Below are 21,078 nucleotides of genomic sequence, written 5' to 3'. Positions count from 1 at the left end.
GGACCCCCGCAAAACCCAAACTGCAGTGTGAGCCTGCCTGGGTTTCACAGGGTATTACAGGAGGTTTGTCAAGGGGTATGGCAGCATTGTTGCACCCTTGACAGAGCTGACTTTTTAAGAAGCAGCCCCGGAATGTGATCTGGACTGACACCTGTCAGAAGGCTTTTGACACCATGAAAACTGCCATGTGCACGGCGCCCGTGCTCCTGGCTCCTGATTTCTCCAAGGAATTTCTAGTGCAAACAGACGCTTCAGAGCATGGTGTAGGGGCTGTTCTATCACAGATGACTGAGGAGGGCTGGGACCAACCTGTAGCCTTTATCAGTAGGAGGTTACTTCCACGGGAACAGAGGTGGAGTGCAATTGAGAGAGAAGCTTTTGCTGTGGTCTGGGCACTGAAGAAGCTAAGACCCTACTTGTTTGGGTCTCACTTCCGGGTTCAGACAGACCACAGGCCCCTCAGATGTTTGATGCAAATGAGGGGTGAGAACCCAAAACTGTTGAGGTGGTCCATTTCCCTACAGGGTATGGACTTCACGGTGGAACATCGCCGGAGCATAGATCATGCCAATGCTGACGGTCAATCCAGGTTTTTCCGCCTTAGTGATGAGGAACTGCCTGGGGTAGGGTAGTTCTCCCCACATTTCAGCTGGAGGGGACACGTTGGCGTGAGTCTCCCTTCCACTTTTTGCTGATGTGCCTCAGATGTTTTGCTGGTGTTCGCTGCTCAGGGCACTGCACCACGGTCAATCCGTGCCACATTGCAAGTGCTCCCAATGTAAAGTGTACCTGTAATTAATTTCCATGATTGGCTCATTGGATTTACTGTCAGTCTCCAGTAAAGTGCACCAGGAGTGCCAGGGCTTGTAAATACCAATACTGGTAGCGGGTCTGCAGCGCTGGTTGCGCCACCCACAGAAGCAGCCTTTTAAACTATGTCTAGGGTCTGCCACTGCAGAATCTGCGTGCAGTTGGTATTGTCATGCTGGCTGGGCAGGTGCACCCACTTGCCAGCCCCTAAACCTTCCCTTTACTTCATGTGAGTCACCCCTATGGTAGGCCCTAGGGCAGGGTGCATTGTGAGCATAAGGTAGGACAAGCCCTGATGAGTGTGGCATGTCCTAATAGTGAATTACAGCCATTTTCGTTCTTCACTATTGTAAGGCTACCTGTTCTCATAGGCCAGAATGGGCTGCTGGAATTATTACACTCTATAATCCCTGCAGGCTCAGGGAACATGGTAGAAAGTCAAGTTTAGTATGCCTGAACTCAGAATAATAAAATACTTCTTTTAGGAAAGTTTATTTTAATATCCTATGTTTGCAAATGCTACTTTTAGAAAGTTAGCATTTGCTTGCCTGACTATTTCAGCCCGCCTCTGCCAGGATGTGTATCTGCTGTCTGGTTTGTGTGAGTGACAGGGCTGGGGAATTCCAGGAGACAGTCTGGGCTGCCAGGTGGTGAATAGAGGGATCACCCCAAGGATAGGTGGGAGGAGTGCCCCTTGACTCTGAATAGGTTTGTTCTCTGCCACCACAATGCTGACTCCACCTCCTGCGGTGCGTCTGAGGTCTCTGCCCTGCACCCTGAAAGAAGAAGGCAGCTTCCTGTCAACAAAGTGCTCCAAAACTGGGTTGAACCAGGCTCAGGCCCCCTGACCTGTAAAGACAAAAGAAATGGTGTATAAAATTAGGAGCCCTGCTCCCAAGAAATTAGATCCTGTTGACGTCAAGAAGAAACTCTGCCTGAAGAGAAGGACCTGGGAAAGCTGCATGGAGGACTACTGTCTCTAATCCTGAGAGACTGGCCTGTGGTGGGTGCCTTGCTGCAAGAAGGAGAGAGGAAGAAAAGACTGAAAGACTTTTAATTCAACTTGTGCATCTTGACAATCTCCAAGGGTTTGCTGGTGAACTTGCCCCCTGAACTGCGCCCCAGGAACATTGGACGCTAACCTCTCCTTCAGGAAGAGCTGCTGTTCGTGTGTCTGACCCTACAGCGCTGATCCAGGGAAGCGGAGTGTGTGAGGAAGCCTCCCTGCACATTCTACGAAGCAGTGCACCCCCGTCCCCTGAGCAACGTGACTTCCGCTTGGCTGCGCCGCAGGAGCAAAGTAAAGTCCAGCCCTGCTGGTCCGAGCACCGCAAACTGTGAGCCAGACTGAGCCTTCGTTCGCAAAGTAAAGGGGACCCGTCTGGTCTGAGCGCCACGAGCTTCTGGCCCCCGAGCCGCAGCCGGTAAAGTAAAGACGGACCCGCGCCCTGCATCTATCTTCCCGCCGTGATCGCATTAAGGAGAGCGCCCCGCTGCTGTGAAGTGCACAGCTACGGAGCGTCCAGCGAGAGAGTACATCCCGTTTCCGCAACTCGTACTCCCGTTCGCACCACCTGCAGCCGCTCCCTCTCCAGGGTAGAAGCGTACGCTGCGGGTACGCCTGTCCCCTTCACAACGCATCGTTGACCTGAGCCGTAGCCGCAGCTCCCCTGGAAGACACCTCGAAGTAAGGAGATTGGCCCCTGCATCCGTCAGCCTCGACCCCCCCACAAAGAAAAAGGCACTGTGTCCGTGTTTTGTGTGCCGGGCTCTGGACTGCGGAGTCCGTGAGGCGCACACCCCTTGTGATCGCTTGTGCCCCAACACTGTGCGCACCGTACCAGTGAGACTCCTTCAGCCTGTCTCACGGCCGCAGTACGAGCCGCACAGCCGCCCAGCATTCAATACGCCTCGTTCCCTAAACCGCGCCGTACGCGTGGTACGCGAGACGCGTGAGGGTTAGCGGGGCCCTTCTGCTTTTGTATATACGAGACGTACCGACGCGCTACAAAGCACACCAGCTTTGACGAACGGAGTCGACACGCTGAATACTTTGCCTGGATTATTGTGGGGCCAATTTTAAGTACTAAGGAGACGTTTTAGACCCAGTGACACTGTTTTAGATACTACTCCTGACATTTAAGACCTGTGGCCTCATTTTAAAAGTAACTGGAACCGTTTTTGAAACCTAAAGACTGTATTTACAAGCCTGCTTGAGAGTTTATATATAAAGCATATATTTTTATAAAACAACCAGTCTTGTGTCTCTGTGTGGTGGGTTGACGGGTCATTGTCTGTGTTACTTCAAATGCTTAACCATATGTGCTCTGGAGTTTTGCCTTGTCTGCTCGCGCCACACCGCCTAGAGGGTGAGCAGGGGTTATTTCTGAGAGTAAGTCCTTTGCCCTGACTTAGAGGAGAGGGTCCCTGCTTGTCACAAGTGAATACTTGCGCCAACCAGAGACCCCCAATTCTAACAATGCCCAACCACATTTTACACCCACGGGTTTGCACGAAGTGATTTAAATTACAATGGAGAAAAAATGTTGCACTCTTCAGGAGTTCAAATTGAAGCAATTCTTTATTTGCCACATCAACTTCATTACAGCTTCAGATGGTAATTACTCACAGCTGTTTGCAATGGCGGGATTTTTGTCTTGTGCAGAGCATTGTGGGATGTGTAGTTCTTGTCATAGTATTTTGATGTTTATATTATTGGTGCTGAGTGTTCTCTTACAAATCAAATTTATTTTCCTTTATTCTTATTTACATTACCATGAATGCACTTCTTACATCGACATTAAATATATGTTTTCTACAAAGTGCTGACTCTTAGGCCCTTTCTCCTCTTTCAATCCCGGGCCGCATCGGTGCTTTGAAACCAAAATGTCATAGCCTAACCTTTGGTTTACAATGAGGCTGTCCTTTTAAAACAAATCCTGCAGAGCAGAATTTAAAGTATTAGACACTCCAGGGAAGACATGGCATGGCAGTTGGGGCTGGACTGTTCCTATGAAGCACAGGGTCAGACTGATTTGAATATAGCTGTGTCTGAACTGGGGTGGCAAAGTGAGCTAAAGAATGATGATGGATTCAACCCAGATCTGTGACTGGGGGTGAGTGTCTGAAAAGTTTCAGAGCTCCGTACATCATCTCATTGTGTTTGTATATTATATTATATACCACTAATTGTTTGATTTGGTATGTGTTTATTAGAAAGTACAATATTTACGGTTTTTATTTTTAAGAATTTTTTGAGTCGGCATAACATTATCATACTTACTGTGGAAAATCTGTAATCAGCAAATGTATTTCACATACTGAAAAATACACTTAAAGGCCTTAATGAAATCAGAGCCACCCAAGAGGTCAACATTTTGTTCATTTTCTTGTCAAAGACTTTTTGGAGAGAATTTTTATTCTCTGACACTGTTACGCTGATCGCAGACACGTCGTGAAATTGCAAAAACAAAAGCAGACATTCAAGGACCATCACTACAATAAAACATTTTAACTTAAAAAAATCATTCTAACTACTACAATACATACATTACTAACCACATCACTACTTTAAAAACATCTATTTGTAGTAACTTTTTTAAAAGACTGTGTTTGAACCCTACTGGCCGTTTTTGCAACTACACAGAGAATTGTGATGGTTCAGGTAACTGCGATCGCGCCTTTTTTAGGGGTTGCAAAACACATATGCACACATTTTAATCCCTTCCATGCTGATGACGAGCTCAGCTTGTCATCAGCGTTACCTGCCGTGTGCTGATGACGAGCTGAGCTCGTCATGTAACGCGGTAATTTTTAAAATGCCGCATACCGCGGGAAAAGCCGCCGCACGCATGCGTTTAAAGTATTTTGGACACAAGGGGTTTATTACTGCACTGTTTAAAGTCATATTTTTGTAGGGAGTTTGCATAAAAACAACCATTTAAACCAATATTTCGTTTTCACTGTGACGACGGGCGTCACTATGATATCAGTAGCCACAGGTAACCGCGAATACGTTGCAAAATGACAAAACAAATGCACACATTCAATAGCCAACATCGAATTCAAAACTTATAACTCCAAAATGAATCATAACTAAGGTTCCCTGTTTTCCTTTTTTACTGTATTTTGCAGGTAAATTCAGACAGAAAACAATGTATTTATTATTAAATGAGGATAAAAACGGAAATTGGGTGCTTTGAGTGATTCTAAATACACTTTGCCATGAATGCCAGGCCAATAACTTTGTGGGTTAATAGGTAAGAGGGTTAAAAAGAAAGGAATTTTAGTAAAACAGCTTAAACAGCAGAAGATATGCACAAGGCTGATACTGAAATGTGCATATTTTCATATAAGTGCATTGATTTATCTTCTGCAGGTTTTCATATCACTGAAACCTGGCAGGCATTCAAGCATGACTGCATATCTATTGGTTAAATAAATGTGGAAATATACCCGTTTCAGCTTTATTCTTTTCACAAAACCCATAATAAATATGGATAAATACAGATAAAGTTGACAAAAAAAGAAATATGGATAAATACAGACGGAAATGTCAAAAAAATAAATACCTTAAAACCGAGAGCCCTAATTATAACCAACAAGCTAAACACATTACAATCTAAACAACTGTATAATAGCATGTACAACTCCCTTAATCTCTCTAACACAGTGCATAACTTTTTCAGTGTAATCTATGACTGCATGCATCACTATATCACCAAGTCTCTCATTCACTATATAAGTATTTGAGGAGATCTGTGAGACGATACATCAGTCGATCAATACTTCTGTAACGAAATGTGTGAGTGCCTTTGTAAATCTATGAATGAGTGCATCAGTGTCACAATGGGTGAGTGAGTGAGTGCATGAGTCTCTCAGTGGGTCTATGACTGGATGCATGAGTGTGAGTTGTTCTGCTAGTGGGTGAGTGGGTCTGTGAGTTCGACTGTGATTGGGTACATGAGTCTCTTGAGTGTATAACTAACTGGGTGCATAAATCTCTGAGTGGGCCTATGAGTGACTGTATGGGTGTGCGAGTGTGTGTGTGTGTGTGTGTCTGAGTGGGTCCGTGAATGGATGTATGAGTGGATCTGGGAGTGGGTTAATGAGTTTCCCAAAGGGTCTGTGAGTGAGAGCAGAAGTCTCTAAGTAAGTGAGGGAATGGGTGCATGCATCAGTGTCTGAGAGGGTCTGTGACTGTCGGTTGAGTGTCTGGGTGGGTCTGTGAGAGGATGCATGAACCTTGACTGAGTGAGTGGGTATAGCTGAGTAAGTTTGAGTGGGTGTGTGAGTCTCTGAGTGTATGACTGAGAGCATAAGTCTCAGAGAGGGGCTGGGAGTGAGTGTGTGGGAGTGAGTGTGTGGGAGTGAGTGGGTGTATGACTGTGTCAGTGGGTCTGTGAGTACATATGTCAGTGGGTCTGTAAGTGCGTGTGTGAGTCTCTGAGTGGGTCTGTACATGGGTGCGTGACTCTGAGTGGATCTGTAAGTGGGTGCATGAGCATCTGAGTGGGTCAGTGACTGCGAACAGGACTGCCCAGGTGGGTCTGTGAGAGGGTGTAAGAGTCTCTAAGTGGGTAAGTGAGTCTATGAGTGGGTCTCTAAGTAGGTGCATGAGTCTGTGTGCGTCTGTACATGGGGGTGCATCACTCTTCAAGTGAGTCTGTAAGTGGGTGCATGAGTACCTGAATGGGTATGTGAATAGGTGCATGTGAAGAATGTATAAGTGTGCGAGTGTGAATGGATTTATTCGTGCCTGAGTGAGTTTGTGAGTGCATACAGGAATGTGTGACAGTGACCGACGAGTGTATACAAATATATATATTTTTTATATATTTTCATCAATATTCGTGATGTCGTCGGGGTAGTCACGATGTCCCTGCGACAGTACACAGGGGCTGTGCTGGCGATCGAAGCGTTGTCGCGGATATAACGCACTTAAAAAAAAAATCTATGTTTGACCCATAACTTGTGTCACTAACACACCCATTTCTCAAACATGGGGTCAGAGTATCTCCACCCTGACCCCTTATGTGGGCTTTCACACAAATTTTCAGCCCTAGGAACCGTTCCCAGACGATTAAATGGCAGCTGCAACTTTCTGTTTAGGCTGTGTCCAGCCAATCAGAGCCTTCCGGTTGACGTGTTCATACACAATTAATTGCGAAACCACCGTGAATTAGCCACAGCCAGAGATATAGCTTAAATTTTTGGCTTACATTTCTCAAAAACTACTGGACGGCGATAAGGGACAATCGAAATAGAGATCTGCCAATTTTTTTTAATGTTTCTCATCTATAAATATTGGGCGGCGCCTATGGAGTGATTTAAACCTTTCTATCAGAGGGTATAGCAATGAGAGGACATTGTAACAGTAAAATCTCCACAGTTCCAAATTAATGTATGCTACATATAATGTGACACTACGGTATATGAAAGTCGACCTTGAATGTGATATTGTACTAATGAATCTGTGCTTTAACTTTAATAAAAACTTAATACAAAAAAAAACTACTGTACGTACTTGCACCAAATACCAAAAAGCACAATCTGCGTAACAACATCTACCTTTCTGTCAAATTTGGTGTAATTCCGTCTAGCGGTTTGGGGTGTAGGTTCGACAACGCGTTCCTATGGGAATTAACATTACAAACGCACCTTTTTCTCGGACCCCTATTTCTCGGTCCCTACTGCACGGATCACCTCCATACTTCCCATGACAACCAGAACCTACTTTAACACTTTTTTTCGAAAATGTTATGAAGATTGGTCAAACGATGCCAAAGTTATAGCATAGTCAAAAAATGCTATATATTATATTTTTTAATGGTGCCTAAAGCAGAAGTACCTTCGATCATTGAACATCAACTTATTTTGCATCAAATATATAACCCCATAACCCTTATTTGTTCATCCCTAACACTAAATTCACACGATGTCAAGCAGAACTACAAAATGATCAGTAACACAAACCTTGTGAAACATCTTACAGAGGAAAAAGGTTCATCCCGTACTGAATGTATGCAAGAAAGATCCCAGAAAGAATAGGTCTTCCAGAACCAAAAACAAAGGGGTGTATCTCCGGGTTAGGGCACCCCTTCAGGGCCCCCGAGACTGAAGTTCAAGAAGGTCCTAAAAGGAAGGCAGGATGCCCCACAGAGGGACCAGATAAATTAGTAGGACATTGGCATTCATACTCACTGAGAATATAAAGACTAGCATGCTTAGAGAGGTGCCAAGACTAGTATTATCTTAGAACGTACATCGAAAGACATTGGAGCTTCTTCATCTTCCTTCTATTTCTCAGTTTAGACCCAGTATAAAGCCAGTGGGAGAAGATCAAACAGTGACATCAACCTGCCAGGAGGTACTGGGTCCCAAGAAACAACAGCATAAAGAATGAATCTCCACCTACATTCTCTGCAAAATGCAAGCGAGAAAGGAAAAGAAAGATGCAGTTAACACCAGCTGAACAAGAGCAGAAAAAGCAAAGGCTCAAGGCAAATACAGCAAAACCAACAAGGAAGCAAAGAGAAGCTTAAAAGCAGACAAGCAAAGATTCATCGAGGGTCTTCCCACAGAAGGCCAGGAAGCAGCAAGCCATGGAAACTTGAAAGAACTCTACGACATAACAAGGAAACTCCCGGCACATACAGCAAATCCCTGGCTCCTGGTGACGACCAGGCGCGGACGGGCGCAGATGGGCTTGCCTTTGGCGCGCCAGCTGCACGTCCGCGTGCCAGTGTGCATTTGAGCCTCAGGGAGCTCAACAGGCTCCGCCCGTACTGCCCATTGATTGGCTAGCAATCAACCAATCAGCGTGGTGGATTAGGCAAGTCAGGAAATGAAAGCAGCCACACGAACAAACAACAGCTTGTGGGCCGGTAATGTCGAATTCTTTTTCAAATTGAGTGTGCAGTGGGCAGAATTGTGAGTGCAATTTTTAAAAGAATAAAACCAATTCCTCATTAATTGTTCCCTCAGCAATTCCCCAGTACAGTCACCGCAAAGTCAGCCGCGCGACCTAGCGCCAGCGAGCTTTTGAAGCCTCGGGGAGCTCAACAGGCTCCGCCCGTGCTTCCCACTGATTGGCTAGCAATCAACCAATCAGCGTGGTGGATTAGGCAAGTCAGGAAATAAAAGTAGCCACACGAACAAACAACAGCGTGTGGGCTGGTAATGCCGAATTCTTTTTCAAAGTGAGTGTGCAGTTGGCAGAATTGAGAGTGCAATTTTCAAAACAATAAAACCAATACCTCAATAATTGTTCCCCCAGCAATTCCCCAGTACAGTCACAGCAAAGTCAATCAAGAAAGTAAGCTGGGGCTGGATAGGTCACACCCTACACAAGCCTGCATCAAAGACCACCAGGCAAGCCCTCACCTGGAACCAAGGCCAGACTGAGAACCAAACCCAGCCCTGGCAAAGTACTCGGTCGGCCACCAGGGGGTTTGGGGGTGCAGCCGAGCTGTTTGCCAGGGTCAGTTTCAGCCAATTTTGTTACAGGGGCTGATTTGCACCGTAACAATAACAGCCCCCACACAGGTGGCCCACCGGGGAAAGGCCCCGTGCCCGCTACGGCCATTCCGGACCTGCCTGGAACCCTCAAGGTAAAAGGAAGAGGAAGGCCAAAAAACACCTGGTGTCGAGGCCTCGACACCAGGCGTTTTTCCACCCTGAAGAGGGGTGAAACCCCGAAACCGGTCCTTGGATGCTCGTTTCCAGTCCAGGGAGGACCTGGCTTGGCAGTTCGGGCTGGACTGTTCCCATGAGGCACAAGGTCAAGACTGATTTGCACATGGCCAGGTCTAAACTGGGGTGGCATGGTGAGCAAAAGAATGAAGGATTTAACCCAGATCTCTTGACTCGGGGTGAATGTTTTGATTTGTTCTGCATTCCGTCCATCAATTGTGTGTCTTTTGCAGCCCCAGATTCAAGCACTTTTTAAAAATCCTGTAGAGGGCAACCAGTGTACCCACCATATCCAGAAAATCGCTCTAAACGACAGACTTTGAGAGAGGGGCCTCCAGGAGGGTGAGGATGACCCAGATTTTAAAAAAATCACGGTGGGCCTTTTTTAAGTATGATGAACACCTGGGGCATTGCCTGGATCAGATTAAGAAGGTAAGCCTAGAGATTATCCTTGCAGGACAGCAACCAAGAGAAATGTTGACCAAATTCCATGATCTCTCTGAGAAAGGCGAGGTCCCTGCTGTACCCAGAAGCTTTCCGGGTGTTCATTCCCAGGTCACTGTTACACGTTTCCAAGATATCTCATCTTGGTCCCTTTGGATTTGGAACCCATTCCAAACAAATGGAAGAGAAGGACATAACATAGAAGAGTGACATATTTGAGAAGGATAACATGGCATGCCATTAAGCACTGCAGGGGGATGCCGCAGAGACTTTGTGTGTCGATATACAGAAGAATTGTTTAGAATAAGATGCCTTTGGGGTCTAGTTCCCACCATAAAACTCTGTGAGGAGCTAGGAGAGGGATGGTGGAACATCTTGGAAGAAGCTTCACTCTCAATCAAGGCGTGAATCTGTTTTATGTGGAAGGGGATTGGCCTTCTGCCCAACTGCCCTCCGCACTAAAACAGGCCACACATGGACAATAGATGCACTTGGCATGTCTGGTCTAAAGGTGCCCAAATTGTGCAGTTACTCCTTCTCGGGTATAGTTCTGAATGGCTATCACACTTTAGGCCAGCCATTCTAGTTCAGAGGGGTTTGTTGATTGGGATATTTCATCTATTGAAGGGAGGTTGTATGTGGTGGTCGAGAGGCTCTTTTGGTACTATGATTACACCCACTGTGGAATGCTTTGATTAGGCTCGCCAACAGTAGCATTTACATCTTTTCTTCATGTTGGTGGTGTATTTTCAATGTTTTGGGCTCTTTTTCTGCTTGTTCTTATTTTTCTGTTTGTGTGGAGCTTTTGTCTCTGTTGTGATGGGTGGGTGTTATTCACTGTGTTTTTATTACCATAGCTAATTTGTTGCTAGGTTTCTGTAGGTTGTTTAGCTGAATACCAAATTATATCAAAGCGGTTTAACACCTTGCGTGCTCATGATGCACGGTGGCGCTGTGCTCATGGCGAGGACCGCTGCGGCGCTCACACACAGGGATAATTCCCCTACTGTGCTGAGCGTTCTATTGAAACGGGCGTGGTCATGACGAGCTCAGCTCATCATGAGCACAGCGCCACCGTGCTGCATGACGAGCAGAGTTCGTCATGAGCACCGCGGCGCCCCACGTGGCCCCCCTCCCCCCCGCACCGCGGGGGTAGGCAAAGGGGTTGTGATACAGAAGAAAGGTCCCTGGAGGGTTTGACTGGAGTACTCCAAACAAGTCAACAAATATAACTACTAGGCTGCAGCCAGTAAAATGAATGTCAAACCCTCACTCCCTTAGAGCGGCATTCTTTATCACAGGGTCTGCTCCATACCATAATCGGATTCATGCATCTATAGTGGTCTTCTAATGAGTTCTTAGATGGTAGCGTGGAATGAGGCAGGTGTTGACTGTTTAAGTGGGGTGTTGCTACTCTACAGTTTGCGCGCCTCAGTGACTGTCCACATTTACTTGTTTGAATTTTGTTGTGAAGATTTAGACCTCAGATCGACTGCTGTGGTTAAGATGGTTACGTTAAAATTAAAAAGATTTAACTCCCCGAGCAAAAGGATGAAAAGTTTGAAACATCTCACTGACCTAATACGATCTCCTTATCACAAGCACACCAGCATCACTGACCTGCCCTCAGGACATCCCCGCGCCGCACGGCCACCAGCTGCTGCGTGTGCGGTCCTCCCCCGCTGCTGCCCTCAGCCTCGCTGAGCCCGCCCCGACGACCCCGCCCCCCGCCGCTGCTTTCGTGATCGTGATTGACTTGTGTGTTTTATTTCATATTTTACTTCCCACTGTACTGTTCCCTGTATTGTAGTGTAATTTGCCTGTTTCCCTTTGCTTTGCTCCGTGCCGTTTCCCTCTCTGTCCCTGCGCCCCCCGTCACACCCCCGCTTCCCGCCGCCTGCGTGCGGCCACGCCCCCTTTTCTTTCTGTGCCCTCCCCGCTCCCGCCTCCCAGCTGCTCCTCCCTCCCTCACACTTGGCCATAAATGGCGACCGTGCGGCGCAGGTGAGTGTGACCTGCCCTCAGGACACCCCCGCGCCGCAAGGCCACCAGCTGCTGCGTGTGCAGTCCTCCCCCGCTGCTGCCCTCAGCTTCGCTGAGCCCGCCCCGACGACCCTGCCCCCGCCGCTGCTTTCGTGATCGTGATTGACTTGTGTGTTTTATTTCGTATTTTACTTCCCACTGTACTGTTCCCCGTATTGTAGTGTAATTTGCCTGTTTCCCTTTGCTTTGCTCCGTGCCGTTTCCCTCTCTGTCCCTGCGCCCCCCGCCCCGCTCCCCGCTTCCCGCCGCCTGCGTGCTGCCACGCCCCCTTTTCTTTCTGTGCCCTCCCCGCTCCCGCCTCCCAGCTGCTCCTCCCTCCCTCACACTTCGCCATAAATGGCGACCGTGCGTACGCGCAGCGGGCGCGCCGATTGTGCGCCGAAGGCGCGCCAAAGGTAAGCCAGTCTGCGCCCGTCCCCGCCTGGACCGCGCCCAGTGCCAGGACCCCTGGCCCCCACCGACGGAAAATGACCCGACTGTCCTACGGCGCCACGGAACTCATCGCACTCAACACCGGCGGGAACCCTGGATGCTACCGAGCCACTCCGAGGCGCACCCACGGACCCTTCAGCTGCCACTCCTGCAAGTTCTCCTGCATCCGGACCTACACCGCACCCGCACCCACCAAGCCGAGAACCAGCAGCAACCACCTCAAGTGCATCCTGCTCAACACCCGCTCCGTCCACAGACACGCCGTCGAGCTTTGGAACCTCCTCGACACAACATCACCAGACGTCGTCTTCCTCACGGAAACATGGATGAACGCCTCCTCAGCGCACGACATCGCCATCGCCATCCCAGACGGTTACAAGATCATCCGGAGGGACCGCGGCAACCAGACCGGAGGAGGCATCGCCATCATCCACAGGAACACCATCCGCGTCACGAGCAACTCCGACGACACGCTCACAGCCGCCGAACACCTGCACTTCCAGATCCACACCGACCCCAAGACCACCCTCAGAGGCACCCTCATCTACAGACCCCCGGGACCACGCACACAATTCAGCGAAGAGATCGCCGACTTCATCAGCCCGCACGCTCTCCCCTCCGCTGACTACATCCTCCTCGGGGATCTCAACTTCCACCTGGAGAACAACAACGACCGCAACACCACCACCCTGCTGGACAACCTCGCCACCCTCGGTCTCAAGCAGCTGGTGACCACCCCCACCCACTACGCCGGACACACACTCGACCCTGTCTTCTCCTCCAGCAAGGACATCTCCTTCAGCCACGCCACCGGACTCCACTGGACGGACCACAGTTGCGTCCACTTCAGCTACAAAAAGAACACGACTCACCACCACCAGCAACAGGTTGCACGCAGAAGAAGGAACAAGATCACAGCCGACCAACTCACCGCCTCCCTGAGCCAGGACCCACCCGCAAGCTCAGCGAACCCCACCCAGGCCGCCAACAACCTCACGAAGTGGATCAGCAACTGCGCAGACGACCTCGCCCCACTGAGGACCCCACCCAGCAGACCCGGCAGCAAGAAAGCACCATGGTTCACCGACGAACTCAAGAGCTCCAAAAGGAACTGCCAAGCCCTCGAGAGAGCCTGGCGCAGAGACCCAACACCAGATAACATGACCACGCTCAAGCTCGCCACTCGAAAACACCACCAACTGATCCACACCACCAAGAAAACCACATTCAAGGAACGACTGGACAACAACGCCCAAAACAGCAAGGAACTCTTCAACATCGTCAAAGAGCTCTCCAACCCCAGCGCCGGAACCAACGACATCACCCCATCACAAGACGTCTGCAACTCCCTCGCCTCCTACTTCCACAACAAGATCGCGGACATACACAACAGCTTCAGCACAGAGCCGACGCACCCCACGACAGCACCTGCACCCCCCACCGCCACCCTCCGCGCCTGGACCCCGATCAACACCGAGGAAACCCTACGCACGATGAACTCCATCCACTCCGGATCCCCAACCGACCCCTGCCCTCACCACGTCTTCAACAAGGCCGACTCCGTCATCGCACCCCACCTGCGGGACATCATCAACACCTCCTTCGACACAGCAACCTTCCCGGAGAGCTGGAAGCATGTCGAACTCAGTGCTCTACTGAAGAAACCATCAGCGGACCCCACCGAACTCAAAAACTACCGCCCCATCTCGCTCCTACCGTTTCCGGCCAAAGTCATCGAGAAGACCGTCAACAAGCAGCTGGTCGCCTTCCTCGAGACGAATGGATCCCTCGACCACTCGCAGTCCGGCTTCCGGGCCAACCACAGCACCAAGACCGCCCTCATCGCCACCACCGATTACATCCGAGTCCTGCTCGACAACGGGGAAACAGCGGCCCTCATCCTCCTGGACCTCTCCGCGGCTTTCGACACTGTCTGCCACCGCACCCTAGAGCAGCCCCTCAGCAACACCGGAATCCAAGAGAAGGCACTAGAGTGGATCACCTCCTTCCTCGCCGGAAGGACTCGGAGAGTCCGCCTCCCCCCCTTCAGATCAGAAGCCACTGAAGTCATCTGCGGCGTTCCTCAAGGCTCCTCGCTCAGCCCCACCCTCTTCAATGTCTACATGAGCCCCCTTGCGGCCATCGCACGCCAACACAACCTCAACATCATCTCTTACGCCGACGACACCCAGCTGATCCTCTCCCTCACCAACGACCCCGCCACCGCCAGAGCCAGCCTACAGGAGGGGATGAAAGACGTAGCTGAGTTGATGAAGAACAGCCGCCTGAAACTGAACTCAGACAAGACGGAAGTCCTCATCCTGGGATCTTCGCCCTCCGCCTGGGACGACTCCTGGTGGCCCCCCGCCCTGGGCAGCGCACCCAAACCAATAGACCACGCACGCAACCTGGGCTTCATCCTGGACTCCTCCCTCTCCATGACCAGACAAGTCAACGCCGTCTCCTCATCGTGCTTCAACATCCTGCGCATGCTACGTAAGATCTTCCGGTGGATCCCCACCGAAACCAGGAAGACGGTCACCCAGGCCCTCGTCACCAGCCGACTGGACTACGGCTACTCCCTCTATACCGGAACCACTGCCAGACTCCAGAAGAGACTCCAGCGAATCCAGAACGCCTCAGCAAGACTCGTCCTGGACACCCCCCGACACAGCCACATCTCCGGACACCTGAGAGACCTGCACTGGCTCCCGGTCAACAAGAGAATCACGTTCAGACTCCTCACCCACGCACACAAAGCCCTACACAACCAAGGCCCAGGATACCTCAACAGCCGCCTCAACTTCTACACTCCCACACGCCAGCTTCGATCAACGAACCACGCCCTCGCCGCCGTCCCCCGCATCCGAAGAGCCACCACAGGAGGAAGATCCTTCTCCTACCTCGCCGCCAAGACAAGAAACTCCCTCCCGACCCACCTCCGCCTGACCCAAGACCACCTCGCCTTCAGGAAGCAGCTCAAGACCTGGCTGTTCGAGCAGTAGCGGACCCCCCCCCCCCCCCCCTCCCCAAGCGCCTTGAGACCCTCCGGGTGAGTAGCGCGCTATATAAATGCTGTGATTGATTGATCACAGGGAATTTCACCACTCATACTGCTCGTACCCTATATTAAGCACAAAAATGACCAATTCACTTTGTCAGGGACCAAAATGATCAAAGAGCTTAGCTGTGTCATGGCTAGAAGATACTTAAAGTGTAGGAGAGTCGGTAGAGCTACTGCTTATGCGTCCATCTAGGGTCGGGAAGGGTGCATGGTTCCATTCTTACAGACATAGTCCACATCTGCTCATGGATGGCTTTAATCTGGTCTGGGCCGTACGCATCTTTATGGGAGACTGTTCTAAGGCGAGCCCAGCTTTGGTGCTCCACTCGTTTAGCACCAACACCCTAGCAATCCGAGTTTACTTGTATCATTCAGAAGTGCCGTTTAGAGGCACCTTATAAACTTGATGAATTGTCATGTCTATTTTCTATTACAAATGACATTTTGTCACAAGCAAATAAAACAAGGATGTATCTTGTCATTGTAAAAAGAAAATGCACCTGAACTTTCATTTTGAGACGGCATGACCATCCTCGATGCCAACTCTCTGGTAAAGATGACATCTAGTCACAAACAACTGAATTACTGACGCTGTAGTCAGATACATACTGGTCTCTTCTTGAACTCATACAAATAGAAGCTTCAAAACAGAAGGTCTTTAAAGTATGCTGTGGCAATAACAACACAGCCAGAAGACAAGATCACTATATAATGTATGGGCTAATTGCCAACTGTCACATATAAATGACAAAACGTTACATTTAACCTATTCGGCCTTTCTTTACAAATAGTTTTTTAATGACACATTCTTTTTTTTAGACATGATCACTCCTCCCTTCCAAGCTAGGTGGTCAAACCGATACGCAAAACATGGCAGCTTAGGACCTTACCACTGAGGTCAAAATGTGTGCACAAACAGTCAGCTGCATGCTGCCACCCTAGAAGTCCCTATTGACCATACTAGTCGCAGACAGTCTGAAAACTAGGAATCAACAGGACATTTAAACTATCATAACTCTTCTTTACAAATTAGTGGCCGATGCAGGCTCCAACATGAAATTCTTTCATTTAGATATATGTGCACTTCTTCTTCTGCAAACTGAATAACACAATTGCTTGCTTTTTCATAATAAGCCGTTAAGAGCAAATACAAGTTAACCTATATATTCACTGGAAAAAAACTAAGATTACAAGGACGTTATAGTTAGACTCAGATTTCACTTGTACAAAACCACTGAAATTCAGCAGAGCTAACTAGGAGTTATGCCCCTGCACTCCACAATGCGCGGCTTTCGACCTCACGTATTATATCACTCATACCATGGTCAGTGACATCACTGATGACATCCCAAATGACATCACTAATGACAATGTCATGAGTGTGGTTGTTTTCTAAAACTTTGTGAGTGTTACATATATATTCGGGTATCACAAAAGTCAAGTTTGAGTACTACTAATGAGTGACTATTTTAAAACATAGACAAAGAAAGTATAGGAGGCCCCCTATCTTAAAGGTCTGGGACCAGGGGAATCAAATAGAAAAGCAAAGGAATGTCCCAAATAGTCCCGTAAGGGAAATGATGTTAGTGAATACCCGTTGTCATCTGTTAATGGCAAAACCACCACCTACACATATATAAGAGACCTCGAGTGAGTGACACTATGCAATTTCATCATTTTCTAAAAAGTTTGTAACTGTATAAACGAGTGACAGCTTAAGTGCTTTTAGTCAGAAAAGTTATGACAAAACTAATGTATCAAATTAAAACATAAATTTATTATAATTCGTAAGTATTTTAAAACAATTGATTTCGTTTATACAGTTACAAACTTTTTAGAAAATGATGAAATTGCATAGTCACTCACTCGAGGTCTCTTATATATGTGTAGGTGGTGGTTTTGCCATTAACAGATGACAACGGGTATTCACTAACATCATTTCCCTTACGGGACTATTTGGGACATTCCTTTGCTTTTCTATTTTAAAACATAGACATTGTGAGTGTCTGTGTACCTGTGTGTGAGTGGGTGTGGGTATGGCTGTATGGGTGAACAGGTGGGTGTGTGAGTAGCTGTATGGGTAAGTGGCTTTGTAAATGCATTTATGGGTGAGCGATGAGTGAGTGGATATGTGAGAGACTGTATAGATGAGTGAGTGGGTGTGTGAGTTTTTGTATTTTTTTTTTTGCAGAGTTTTATATAGTGCGAACTAGACCCGAACCGAATCAGGTATCAGAGCGCTTTACATAGCACCAGTTACGTTACATGAGGACGAACACACATTCATTTTAGGCACGGGGAGATTAAGTGATTTGCCCAGAATCACAGGAGGTTTTGGCGTCGTTACCGAAACTCGAACCCAGATCCCCAGGTCCGAGGTCGAGCGCCCTAGCCGTTAGGCCAACTCCTCTCCCCAATGAGGAGTATGGGTGAGTGAATGGGTATGTCAGTGGCTGTATGAGTGAGTGGATGTATGGGTGAGCAAGTGGGTGTGTCTGTATGAGTAAGTGGCTGTACTGGTGGTGAGCAAGTGGGTGTGAGAGTTTTTGTATGGGTGAGAAAGCAGCTGTGTCAATGTCTGTATGAGTGAGTGACTATGTGAGTGCCTGTATGAATGTGAGAGCATGTGTGCGAGTTGCTGTAAATGGCAAATGAGAGTGGAAGCCATTCTGGATAATAGGAGGTGGAAGTGGGGGCTGTTCATTTCTCTTTTGCCGTTCAACAGCAGAGGTACATCTTTTTTGATCTGGGGTTGCATGGCATGCTACACTCCAGTTAACAGGGTGGCAGAGGGCTAAAAAGAGTGAAATAATTCTGTGGGTGTTGTATTCCACAGGTTACAAACATAACAGTAGGATCAGGGGAAAGGTTGAGTACGTATTTTAGGGGAAAATGTAGCCCTGCTCAAGTTAGACCCTACAGACATCAACAGAAATGTTGGTTCACTGGTAAGTAGGTTGATTTAGAGAGTAAATGTTGACTGCAGGTTATACATGCAATGAGAGTAGAGGGTTTACCACGGAGTTTGGTTTTACAGCCAGTGACAGACATTCAAATGGACTCACGTAGCAGCATAGGATGAGTAAGGTGTTATTAGAATGATGGCTGGCACTGTACCAATTTCCTAAAGACAACACGTACTGGGAAGAAGAACACTAAATCATCCAAAAACAGGAGGACATGGAAATGTTCACTGGTTACATTATGGGAACTGAATGGAGCGTTTGGAGATCAATGACCTAGTTGAACGCCAATGGGTTAGATAATTCCTTGAGTGGATTTGGATGCCTTTCTGCAATAAATCCACATGCTGAAAGAACATAATTAAAGGATGCATTTAGAGCTGGGTGATGAAATACCTCACCGCTTTATATCGAGTGCTTGTGAGCTCCTATTATGGATTTGTACCATACCTTTTACAAAGTGAAGGAATAAAACCATGCTATGTAAGTCAAGTTACAGCTGATAGTATATATTAGATGTGAGTAACCCCAGACTCCAGCTGGTGATGTGGGATAATTGTAGGCTACCCCTTGCAACACAAGTGTGAAGGAGAGGCTCCTGAGAGGGCCTGTCTGTTAGCATGCATTATGTGTGAATCTGATGGTCAGATGAGTGAAGGGGCGTGCCTGATATCTACCTGAAAACAGAGTGTAACAGAATGTGTAGGCCAGCTGTAAGATAGTGTCTTTTAAAAGTAGAGCTACCTATGCCAGTTGGTGCTAAAACACACCCCGGGATGTTCCGTTTGAGAGGGGCATCGCACAGATCTAGTACAGGTTGTAGGAGTTGGAGTTCAGGAATTGGGCAAGCAGTAGCAGTAGCAGGTCCTCTTGGGCTACTGGTACATAGTGTCCAGGTGAATATTAAAAGACTCAAGCATTATAGAAAAACTCAAATGAAGGAGATATGGTGAAGCAAATAAGGAGAGAGTGCCAATGCGTCGTCAATATGTTAGGTCCACAATCTAGAGGCTCCAACTCTCTGGGTTGGGTGGTCCAATGTCCAGGGTGTAGACTGGAACCAGAGGGAGCGACACAAGATTAGTTTTACAGCCTGGAGTTAACTGGACAGGCATCTGGAATACCAGATACAGTTGTACAAGGATTACACACTATGTGCTAATGGGAGTTAGGCTATTTGGTAAACTAGCAGGCCCACCAAAGACAGTGGTCTGTGGAGGGAGAATCCCTACAACATATTTCTTGGTATCCTTATGTGCTACCATTAGGGACCGGCTTAAGAGACACTACAAATGATTCTTTGTTTTAACAGTTATGTATAATGATTTGGGCTTTCCCAAAGTGTCTGAAATAGACTAATTCCCCACAAAAAGGACCCGAAATTGGCAGATAATGGATACTGCCCCTGTCCACCCACTGAGGGTAATCAGTGATCACACAATAAAATGTCACAGCACTTAACCCCTTCGATGCTGGTGACGGAACCGTTCCGTCATCAGTTACGGCTGAGCTGTGCTGATGACGGAACGGTTCCGTCACGACCGCGCCCTGTTCTGGAATGTCCAGCACAGGGCGCGGCTAACGCGCCGCACGGAAGCGGTTAAAGAATGGATTCTGTGTTTATCATTTTGATTGGAGGTTCTTTGTGGGATAGACAGTGTGTTCTCTGCCACATTCAGACAATGGAAGACCACCGCACACTGAATGCCATACACAATAATGATTGCCAGATCTCAGCCACTGGGAAGCCACTCGTGTTTACATGTCTGGGCTGCTCTACCCCTGCCTATTCCTGGTGAGATACTGAGCAATGTGATATGCTTAGGTTGGCATTCCAATTGAAGAAGGGCAGTTCTCCAAAGGTATCATTCAAAATAACAAGCCTTTCAACATACAATAACAGCAGCTTTCTTGTAGAACATGGGAAGACAGAAAGAAGAGAAATTTGTAAACTAAACATACAGCACCTTTTCACAGACATGCACCAGAATGTATGCAGTGTGTGTTCATATGGGACAGAGACCCTAATAGTATTTTTGATACTGAAAACGGGCAGGCGCTCTACGATAAGTCATTCAATGTCAATAGAAAGCAAGATGTTACCGAATTTAATGAGTTATGATGACTTCACATAACTTTGCCTATAGTACATTCATATCAAAGTCAGTACTCCTTATTCATGGATGTTAAAAGTAACTTAAAAAGGTGTGATTTGCTAACGTCAAATGAGTTGGAATGGATTTAGAAAAAAGAACTATAGGCAACCAGGATAGGGTAGCTGCACACGTTTTAGAATTACATTTTGAAATGATGACTAAAATTTTGAAATCTAAGACAAAGCTGGGCGATGAACATTGGTTCTCTATGACACTTTTTCAATGAAAAACTGAGTGACTTAATAACAGAAAATATTTAACTGAATCCAGTGGCGGCACCGTTAAGGCGGAGGAGCATCGCCCCACTGCTCGCTGAGCAGTGAAAAATACAAATAAAATGATAATAACAAGAAGTTATTATCATTTTATTTTTCTTAGCGGGACTCCGACTCCAGCCAGGTCGGACGTGGTTGGGATGGGCTCCCCCATGTCAGAGGAAGCAGGAGTGGTTTACACCCCCTCCCTAAGTGCG

At 47.8% G+C, this 21,078-nt stretch overlaps 1 protein-coding gene across 2 annotated transcripts in view; it reads right to left on the bottom strand.

The window, feature by feature from the left end:
• PGAP2 (post-GPI attachment to proteins 2) overlaps positions 1–21,078 on the bottom strand; it is a 171,389-nt gene that overhangs the window by 133,689 nt on the left and 16,622 nt on the right. The gene's annotated exons all lie outside the window — the stretch shown is intronic.

The sequence above is a fragment of the Lissotriton helveticus genome, chromosome 8, assembly GCF_964261635.1.
Source record: "Lissotriton helveticus chromosome 8, aLisHel1.1, whole genome shotgun sequence".
Taxonomy (NCBI): Eukaryota; Metazoa; Chordata; class Amphibia; order Caudata; family Salamandridae; genus Lissotriton; species Lissotriton helveticus.
This window is presented reverse-complemented; position numbering and strand designations above follow the sequence as displayed.